At 35.9% G+C, this 11529-nt stretch overlaps 1 pseudogene; it reads left to right on the forward strand.

Moving 5' to 3' along the window:
• Positions 1 to 1316: 1316 nt before the first annotated feature.
• On the forward strand, positions 1317 to 2889 carry LOC101975025 (G2/mitotic-specific cyclin-B1-like; annotated as a pseudogene).
• Positions 2890 to 11529: the final 8640 nt, after the last annotated feature.

Below are 11529 nucleotides of genomic sequence, written 5' to 3' on the forward strand. Positions count from 1 at the left end.
AATGGGATGGTTTCAAACTAAAAAGCTTCTTCACAGCAAAGAAAACAATCAATAACATGAAGAGAGAGCCTACAGAAAGGGAAAAAAAAATTTACCACATGCACCTCAGGTAAAGCATTAATCTCCAGGATATATGAATAATTCAAAAAGCATCAAAAAACCACAAATAATCCAATCAATAAATATGCAAAGGAACTGAACAGATACTTCACAGAAGAAACAGTTGATCAACAAATACATGAAAAAATATTCAACATCTCTGGCAATTAGAGAAATACAAACCAAAACTATTCCAAGACTCCATCTCACTCTAGTCAGAATGTCAATTGTCAAGAATACAGGCAACCATAAGTGTTGGCAAGGATTTTGGGGGAAAAGGTACATACATACATTGTGGTTGCAACTGCAAATTGGTGCAACCACTTTGGAAAGCAGTATGGAGATTTCTCAGAAAACCTGGAATAGAACCACCATTTGACCCAGCTATCCCACTCCTCAGTTTATACCCAAAGGACTTAAAATCAGCATGCTACAATGTCACGGCCACAACGATTTTTATAGGAGGGAGCAGCACTAGGGAAGAATAGAAGTACTTTAGGTAGAGGCTAGTGAATGGGGGGGGGACATGTGGATAGGTAGGATAATAGAATGAAATAGACATTATTATCTTATGTTCAATATGACTGCATGACTGATATGATTCTACAATATGTACAATCAGGAAAATGAGATATTATACTCCATTTATGTATGATATATCAAAGTGCAGAAATGCATTCTACTGTCATGTACAACTAATTAAAACAAATAAAAAATTTATAAAATAAAAAAACATTGTGTGTAAATACAATTATTTGTATCTGTTCACACTTTAAAAGTTGATTTTTAATTGTTTCTTTTTCAGTGAAAATGTCTAAAAGAATAATAATATGGTTTATCAAATTTGGCTTCAAAAATAAAGATTTTCATTGACAAAGATGTACTGGCTTACAGCTGGGATACCAAAATAAGCAAATAAAAACTACAAGGAAGGTATGTTCCTGCTTCTTCCCTCTGAACCTCTGCCTGGTGAAGAGAGGGCCATAGTTCTCCAAGTCACCAGGGTGAGCAGCTGTGGACTGGGAACAAATGCAGCCTTCCTCATGTGTGCCCTCTGGCTTTTTCTCCACCTGCAGGATGGGAGAGGGCTTACCAAGAGAGGGCCAAGCAGGGCTCCTTGCCTAGTAAGGGAGTCTGGAGGATGTAGGAATAAAGAAGAACACAGAAATTTAGGGCTGGATATTAGACCAAGACCAGTATGGTAGGGCTCAAAGTGGATGCCTAAGACCACTGCAGTAGCCTCTGAGCCTGGGCTGAGGTCAAGGACAGCTCTTGAAGACTTTGATGATGAAGTTGGTAAACCACTACAGGCCTTTGAAAAAGGGAGCAAAAACATTAACTACTGGAAAAGTTATAGCTAAAAATTACCAAGACCTCTGGAAAAGGCATCTGTGTTTGTGCCAGAGCCAGAGCTGGAACCAGGGCAGAATCTGAACCTGAGCCTAAGGAAGAAAAACCTTCACCTGAACCTATTTTGATTGATACTCCCTCTCCAAGCCCAATGTAAACATCTGGTCGTGCCTCTGAAAAAGAATATCAGGATCAGGCTTTCTCTGATGTGAATTTTTTTTAATATATATATTTTAGTTGAAGAGAGACATGATATCTTTATTTTATTTTTTTTATATGGTGCTGAGGATCAAACCCACTGTCTCACATGTGCTGGCAAGTGCTCTACCACTGAGCCACCACCACAGGCCATCTCTGATGTAATTCTTGCAGTGAATGATGTGGATGCAGAATATGGAGCTGAAGCCAGGGGCAGTGGTACATGCCTGTAATCCCAGCAGCTTGAAAGGTTGAGGCAGAAGGATTGCAAGTTCAAAGGCAGGCTCAATAACTTAGCAAGGCCCTAAGCAATAGTGAGATCCTGTCTCTAAATAAAATATTACAAGGGCTGGGGATGTAGATCAGTGGTTAAGATCCCCTGGGTCCAATCCTTGGTACAAAATAAAATAAAATAAAATAAAGATGGAGTTGATCAAAACCTTTGCAGAAAATATATACGTTTACTTCAGACAACTTAAAGAGGAGCAATCAGTGAGACCAGAATACCTACTGGGTAGGGAAGTTTCTGATAGCATGAGTGCCATCCTAGTTGACTGACTAGTACAGATTCAAATGATATTAAGGTTGCTACAGGACACCACGTATATAACTATTTCCATTATTGATTGGTTCATGTAGAATAGCTATATGCTCCAGAAGATGCTGAAGCTGGTTGGTGTCACTGCCATGTTTAGCACAAATAAATATGAAGAAATGGACACTCCAGAAATGGATGACTTTGCTTTTGTGAACAACACCACTTACACTAAGCACCAAATCATTCAGATGGAAATAAAGATTCTAAGAGTTTTAAACTTTGCTCTGGGTTACCCTCTACCCCTGCATTCCCTTCACTTCCTTTGTAGAGCATCTAAGATTGGAGAGATTGATGTTGAGCACTATATTTGGGCCAAATGCCTGATGTATATATGTTGGACTAAGATATCCTGCACTTTCCTCCTTCTCAAATTATGGCAGGAAAGTCTTGATTAGCACTGAAAATTCTGGATAATGATGAATGGATACCAACTCTACAGCATCACCTGTAATACAATGAAGAGTCCCTTCTTCCTGCTCTACAGCACCTAGCTAAGACTATGATCATGGTGAATCATGGGTTTACAAAGCACATGATTATCAAGAACCCAGTATGCTGCATCAGAGCATGCAAAAATCAGCACTCTAGCACAGCTGAATTCTACACTAGTTCATGATTTAACTAAGGCTGTAGGAAAAATATAACTTGTAAACTTGAGTTTTTAGTACTATATCTGCAAATAAAAATTGGCATCATGTGCCAGCTCTACATATCATTCTGCATTTAAATACTTGTTTTTTTTTATTATTTTATTTAATTATGATACTGAGCCACATCACCAGACCCTTTTTTTTGAGACAGGGTTTTGCTAAGTTGTTTAGGGCCTTGGTAAGTTGCTGAGGCTGGTCTCAAACTTGTGATTCTCCTGACTCAGCCTTCTGAGCTGGTGAGATTACAGGCATGTACCACTGTGCCCAGCATGTTTATATACATGTTAATAAATGTTGTACTTCTTTCTATTTTTAATAGCTTAAGTGCTTTTAATGTGGTTACTTCCAATTTTATGGTAACATGAGATTGTCTTAAAAGGATGATGTGGGATATTTTTTAAAACTTTTTAAAGTTTACCAGGGAATCCAATTAATATATATACTTATTCTCTATATATTTATATAATTGTTTCTTGTTTTTACATACCTGGCATTTACTTTTAATATAAAATTATTACTTCCATTGGGACATTCTACATATTAATCAAGTCACCTTGGAGAATCTTCTACCTAGTTCTATTTTAAAGTAAAAGACCACCATCACATCCCTTAAAAAGGTACAAATAGTAACTTTTTAAGTACTAAGAAAATGATTTTTTATTGTAAGGTGAATTGTGAAAACCAATAAAAAGGTGCTAACAATGAAAATCTTGGGGTAAGAAACTGTGAAATTTTGCTTCTCCATAAAAGCAATGACACAACTGACAGAAGTTATTAAAATAATTTTTTGCAGTACTTTGGAAACTAACTAAAGGCTTGTAACAACATGGAGAGTTTTATGAGAAAACAAAAACATAAAACTGCTGCATTTCAGTAAGAATAGCAAGGTTTGTGGCATTTAAACCTACACTAGCCCAATCTTCTCCTCCCCTGCTCCACATAACCATGAAAAATAACAGCCTGCCTTTCCAGTACTGGAGGAGGGAAGGCTGGTGATCTTTCAAAGCTTCACTCCCAAATAAGAGTCGTTATTAAGTGGTATCGCCTTGTCTTTAGTAGAACTCAATTGGAACTTTCCTAATGCTAAATATTTCTCTCCAGGTGATGGAGGGGCATTTCTCAAATGTTTTAACATCACAGCTTTCTGAAGAAATGGTTAGCAGTTAAGGCAAACAATAGACCAGCAAGGGGACTTAAAAGGAAAAGCTAAGGAATGACATGTTCATAGGAACTTTGGAAAGTCCCAACCTATTCTTGGAAATCTAGGTCACAAACATGCACGGAGCTTTCACATTGCTCAAGAAAGACCTAAGAAGGCTGTCATCTTTCATCTCTCACATACATAAGGCTGTGCACAAGCAGGCAGGGAAGGGTAATGTGGAGATGTAAACTGCTTGGTGGAGTGTTGCAGACATGTCACAAAATATACATTCAGAGTCCTTAGGCAAGGATGGGGAGACTTATTGGTTCCAGGCATTTAAAAAAATGCTGTTCAATCATTAGCTGACCACTGAGCTAGGCAAAGAGAGACTTCAGTAGATGGCTAAAACAAAGATAGTTTACAAAATTACTTAACAAAATAACCAGGCACAGTGGAGCACACCTGTTTTCCAGTACCTCAGAAGGCTGAGACAGGAGGATCATAAGTTCAAGGCTGGCCTCAGTAATTTAACAAGACCATCGGCAACTTAGTTAGAACCTGTCTTAAAATAAATAAATAATCAAACAATCAAACAAACATAAAGAGAACTAGGGATGTAGCTCAGAGGTAGAGAGCAGTATCCCCCCTCCCAAACAAACTCAGCATAATTAATAAAATTTGCTTGATGAGCAAACAATTGCTTAAAATAACTATAAAAACAAACCATGGGAGAGTGGGGGACTGATTTCCATAGTTGCCACATTATTCTATTTTAAATGTCCAGTTTCCTACAAAACAAGGAGACATTCAAAGAAACAAAAATTAAGATCCATATACTTTCTTGCAATCAATAGAAAAATAAGCAATCAGTGGAAATTGTCATTGAGGAAGTCCAGAAACCTGACTTACTATAAAGGCTTTGAAGATGGTATTTTAAATATTTTCAAAGAGCTGAAGTAAATCATTCCTAAAAAATGAGAAGAGAATTTGGAAAGGATGTCTCACCAAATAGAGCATAAATAAAGAGAAAGAATAAAAAGGAACCAAATAGAAATTTTGGAGTTTCAACAGTATGGTAACTGAAAGAAAATAATCAGTGGGGGTGGAGAGTCAACAGCAGATTTGAGCAAGCAGGAGAATCAGAGAACTTGAAAAGAAATCAAAGGAGATTATCCAATCTAAGAAATAGTGAAAAAACAGAAAGAACAGTAAGCAGTATCTTAGAGATCTGCTCTGTGATGTGGGATATCATCAAGTATACCAATACATGCATAATGCGGAATCCAGGAGGAGAGGATAAAAACAGGAGTAGAAACATGTTTTAATAAATAATAGTCAAAAACTTTACAAAGTTGAGTAAAAACATTAATCTGCATATATAAGAAGCCAATGAACTCCATGTATGATAAACTGAAAAGACTGACAATTACAAACATCATAATCAAACTGTTGAAAGAAAAGAGAGAATTTTAAAAGAAGCAAAGGAGAAATGGCTTATTGCATAGAAGTGGCATTTGATGAAATTATCTCATAAGAAATTATGGGGGGGGCTGGGATTGTGGCTCAGTGGTCTAGTATGTGCGAGGCCCTGGGTTCAATCCTCAGCACCACATAAAAATAAAATAAAGATGTTCTATCCACCGAAAACTAAAAAATAGAGGCTGGGATTGTGGCTCAGCAGTAGAGCGCTCGCCTAGCATGGGGTGGGACCCGGGTTCGATCCTCAGCACCTCATAAAAATAAAGGCATTGTGTTTACAATGTGCTACACCTAAAAATATAATAAATGTTTTAAAATATATATATATATATAAAAGAAAACTAAAAAAATAAATATTAAAAAATTCTCTCTCTTTAAAAAATAAATAAAGGTATTGTGTCCAACTACTTCTAAAAAATACATATTAAAAAAAAGGAATCATGAAGAGGGCTGAGGGTGTAGATCAGTGGTAGAGTGCTTGCCTAGCATGTATGAGGCACTGGGTTCAATTCTCAGCATTACATAAAAATAAATAAATAAAATAAGGGTATTGTGTCCATCTAAAACTAAAAAGATTTTTTTTTTAAAGAAAGAAACCATGGAGGACAGAAAGCAATGGGATAAGATATTTGAAATGCTGGAAGAAAAAAAATTGTAAGGCAAAATTCCTATTTTTGTCAAAATCATCAAAAAATATCCAAGTAATTAAGACCTTCTCTGTCAAACATAAACTGAAGGCATTTGCCACAAGCAGACCTGCACTAAAAAAATGCTAAAGGGAGTCCCTCAGGAAACAAAGGCCACTAGACAACATCTAAAATTCACATGAATTATATAAAAGTACTTAAAAACAGTAGAAAGAATTGAAAATAACTTTCTGATGTTCATAAATACACAACTAGTGTAAGTCCATATCCTACACAACCACAAGAATGGGTAGTTATACTTGATGTATGTTTGATATGTGAAGATACATTCTATTGTCATGTGTAACTTGAAACAACAAAGAAAAAATTAAAGTACTTAGTTTCAAAAAAATAAATTCACATGAAGAATTATGGTAAAGGGAACTACATGGGTCAGTATAAACCCACAGACCTCCTAGAAAACTCTACTAATAGTGGCAAAATCCATATTCTCAAGTGCACATGGAACACTCTCCAGGATAGACCATATGTTAGCCATAAACAAGTGTTAACAAATGTAACCGGATTGAAACCATACAAAACATCTTCTCTGATCATAATGAAATGAAATTAGAAATCAAAAGACAAAAAGTTTGAAAATTCACAAGTATGTAGAAATGAAGCAAAAATACTCCTTAATAACCAATGGGTCAAAGAAAAAAATCACCAGGAAAATTTAAAAATATGTTGATATTAATGCAAATTAAAACACATAAAACAAACAAAACTCATGGGCAGCAAAAGTGTTTATAGGGAAAATTTAGACCTTTAAGCATCTATATTAAAAAGGAGAAAGTTCTCAAATTAAAAAGTTGAAGTTGCCAAGTTTTTTTGTTTTTGTTTTTATATCACAAACGGGTATTAGATTTTGTCAAATGCTTTTTCTACATCAGTTATTGATTATATAATTTTCTTCTTTAGCTAGTTGATGTGATAGCTTACATTAATTTTTAAATGTTGATCCAGCCTTGTATACCTGGAAAAAAAATCAAACTTGGTTGTGGTTAACAGTGTTGTCTTTTTATTTTATTTTATTTTTTAATTGTAATTTATATTAGAATGCATTACAATTCATATTACACATATAAAGCACAGATTTTCATATCTCTGGTTGTACACAAAGTAGAGTCACACCATTCATGTCTTCATACATGTACTTAGGGTAATGATGTCCATCTCATTCCACCATCTTTTTTACAACCCCTGCCCTCTCTCTTCCCCTTCCTCCCCTTTGCCCTATCTACAGTTCATCTAAAGCAGTGTGTCTTTTTTGTGTATGTGGTACTAGAGATTGAACATAGGGATACTCTACTACTGAACTACATCTCTAGCCCCCCTTTTTTTATTTTGAGATAGGATCTTGCCAAGCCTATCAAACTTGCTATTCTCTTGCTTCAGCCTCCCAGTTGTTGGGTATACAGGTGTACCTTACCATGCCCAGCAGCAGAGTGTCTTAAATTACGTTTTTCAATCAGATATGACTGGTCCCTTATATAGACTAGTGGTTCTCAAAGTGTGGCTTTTAGTTTGGCAGAATTAACTTCATGTGGGAATTTGTTAGATGTGTGAATACTTGGGCCTCATCCTAAACCTACTGAATTAGAAATTCTAAGATTGAGGTCTGCCAATTTGTGTTTTAAGGAGCAGTCAAGATAATTCTATTGGACACTAAGATCTAAAAACCACTGGCATAAATGGAGTGAAATGTGTAGCACTGTAGTGTCCAGTGATTCACAATCCTGGAGTATAACCATTTTTCATTATTACTTTAGCAAAGATGCGTTTTTCAGATTAAGCAAGGACCCTTTGAAAACACTTTTCAAGCAAACTGTTCAAAAGATCTGATATGGGCTGGGGATATAGCTCAGTTGGTATAGTTCTTACCTTGCATGCACAAAGCCCTGGGTTCAATCCCCAGTGCAACACACACACACACACACACACACACACACACACACACACACACAGAGATCTGATATGGAACCTAGCTAGGTATGTTTTAAAAAAGCATCCCAGATCAATGAATTTTAACTTTGGATCATAATTCATAGAATAAAATGTATTAAATGTATGGTGATCCAGCAGATGCATACTTGCATGTATATATATGTATGTGCACATGTGTATGTATGTGTGTGTGTGTACATAAAGCCTTCTTGAATTAATATTTATCCATACTACATACCATGTACTCTGGTATTTTCTACTCCATTTCACTTTTTTTTTTTAAATATTTTTATATTTTTTTTTTAGTTTTCGGCAGACACAACATCTTTATTTGTATGTGGTGCTGAGGATTGAACCCGGGCCCCATGCATGCCAGACAACTGCGCTACCGCTTGAGCCACATCCCCAGCCCTCCATTTCACTTTTTAATGGTGCTTTGATGGCTAATACTGTTTGTTTTTTGACTTAGTAAAGGCTTACAATAAATACTTTGGAAAGGGCTATGTAAGATTTACAAGCTCAGCATGGTGATGCACACATGTAATCGAGTGGCTTGAGAATCTGAGGCAGGAGGATTGCAAGTTCAAAGCCAGCCTCAGCAACTTAACAAGGCCCTGAGCAACTTAGCAAGACTGTTTCTACATAAAATATAAAAAGATCTGGGGATGTGGCTCAGTGGTTAAGCTCCCCTGGGTTCAATCCCTGGTATATTAAAAAAAAAAAGATTAATTCAAACTATTCAAGTCCATCCCTGTGTTGTCAAATGATCCCTTCCTAAATGGTTGGAGGCCCATGAAATTCAATAGGTTTGAAAGTGAAAGATGGTAGTATCTTTCTTGTATGTCCAAAGGCTGGGTAAATATCTATTGCAATAAATATCAAACTTGGGAATGGAAAAAAAAAACTTGGGAATGGCTTCTTAAAGAGAAATCAATGCATGGAAATACAACTAAGCAGCCATTTTTTTTTCTATTTTGTCATTTCTCAAGGGAAAAGAAAGCCCTGTATTGCTTCCCAAGATTTTTTCAATGGTAAATTTCAGATATTCAGTGTAATAGAGAAGTTATGAGTCTGAGGGGCTAGTAGCTCATGCTTTATGATGACCAAACACCAACTAAAAAAAGTGAAATGAGCAGCGATTTATTTTTATGGATACTATTTTATTGCCACTCAACTTCTTTTCATTATAAACTAAAAATTTTCAATTGAAATTAATAAAACAAACAGCATGCATTTGTTGGTAAGAAACTGAGAAGAATTATTCCAAAGCTTACACATCTGGTAGTAACTTAAAAGATGTAAAATATTACTGGGGTTCATTGGTGATTCCGTATCATAATTACCCATGAAAAGGTACGCTAGTGCTTTATTGTGTGAATTAATTACCAATCCCATGAGACAACACCTGCAAGTCCTTATTTAAAGCTTCTGTGTTGCCATTAATAATGTAAGTGCAAACAGGGCATTGAGGGAGTACATTTACCAACTTATTTTTTATTATACAAATCACCACGGTATTCAGTTTTTTCAAGGAGAACATTGAATCACTATACCTATTGATTGCCCCTTGTGGCATTGAATCTGTATGAGTCAACAATGATAAGCAAGACCTTAAATTAGACAAGCTTCTGGTATATCCACACCTTTATATCATTCTTGCCATTGACCTATTCTGGTTAGAAATGGAAAGAAGGCATTTTACTATATATGCTGATATACAGATTTGTGGTCATCAAAATACCTTGGTGAGGAAAAATATGACTTTTAATCTTCAATTTTCTTAGAATTCATTCCTTAATACTAATAACAGTGCTATCTCTTTTGAAGATTTGGTGAGTGGGCTAGAGCTGTAGCTCATTTGCAGAGCACTTGCCTAGCACGTGTGAAGCATTCAGTTCGATCCTTAGCACCACATAAAAATAAACAAATAAAATAATTATTTTAAAAACAAGATTTGGTTAGATCAGTTAAAAAGTCCAAAAGGTCCTGACTGTTGCCAACAGATGAAAGAATGACTGGCCATCCTTCATAATCCTCAGAAAATAATGTACCTGTAATTTTTCTACTCTTGCTTATCTACTCTTTTTCTGTGGAGAAATTGCTGTCAAAATGAACTTTCCAGTAAATCACACAATAAGGAAGATAATGTATAACCAAGAATATACCACTGGAATTCTCTGGCCTTAAAACAAAAAGAACCAATCAAATACAAATAAATAGACTAGTGAAAGGAAGTCTAGTGATTTCTTTCAAGGAAACAAAAGAAGAGGGAGGACAGGAGGAAAAACGAGGGATCATGAACTGAAATCAATTTTTATGCATGTATGAATTTGTTGGGAGGAACACAACTACTATGTATAACCATAAAGCTCTAATAAAAAAAATTCAAACTAAAGTGTTTTTTTTTTAACAAGACTCGTGACCAACATTCCCCTAAGTTGCCACAATGTTGGGAAGAAACATGGATCATGAGGGATGGAAAAGGACTGCAGATGCAGTTACTATTACCAAGACTTTTCTATCACCTGGTAACATAAAGAAAATCATCTTGGTAAAGCAATCATGAAATTCATATGGAAAAATAAAAGACCCAGAATAGCAAAAACAACTCTAAGCAGGAAGTGTGAATCAGGTGGTATAGTGATACCAGACCTCAAACTATACTACAGAGCAATAGTGACAAAAACAGCATGGTACTGGTACCAAAACAGGTGGGTGGACAAATGGTACAGAATAGAGGACACAGAAACCAATCCACAAAATTACAACTATCTTATATTTGATAAAGGGGCTAAAAGCATGCAATGGAGGAAGGATAGCATCTTCAACAAATGGTGCTAGGAAAACTGGAAATCCGTATGCAACAAAATGAAACTGAATCCCTTTCTCTCACCATGCACAAAAGTTAACTCAAAATGGATCAAGGAGCTTGATATTAAATCAGAGACGCGGCATCTGATAGAAGAAAAAGTTGGCTATGATCTACATACTGTGGGGTCGGGCTCCAAATTCCTCAATAGGACACCCATAGCACAAGAGTTAATAACTAGAATCAACAAATGGGACTTACTCAAACTAAAAAGTTTTTTCTCAGCAAAAGAAACAACAAGAGAGGTAAATAGGGAGCCTACATCCTGGGAACAAATCTTTACTCCTCACACCTCAGATAGAGCCCTAATATCCAGAGTATACAAAGAACTCAAAAAAATTAAACAATAAGAAAACAAATAACCCAATCAACAAATGGGCCAAGGACCTGAACAGACACTTCTCAGAGGAGGACATACAATCAATCAACAAGTACATGGAAAAATGCTCACCATCTCTAGCAGTCAGAGAAATGCAAATCAAAACCACCCTAAGACACCATCTCACTCCAGT

Source organism: Ictidomys tridecemlineatus, chromosome X, assembly GCF_052094955.1.
Source record: "Ictidomys tridecemlineatus isolate mIctTri1 chromosome X, mIctTri1.hap1, whole genome shotgun sequence".
NCBI lineage: Eukaryota > Metazoa > Chordata > Mammalia > Rodentia > Sciuridae > Ictidomys > Ictidomys tridecemlineatus.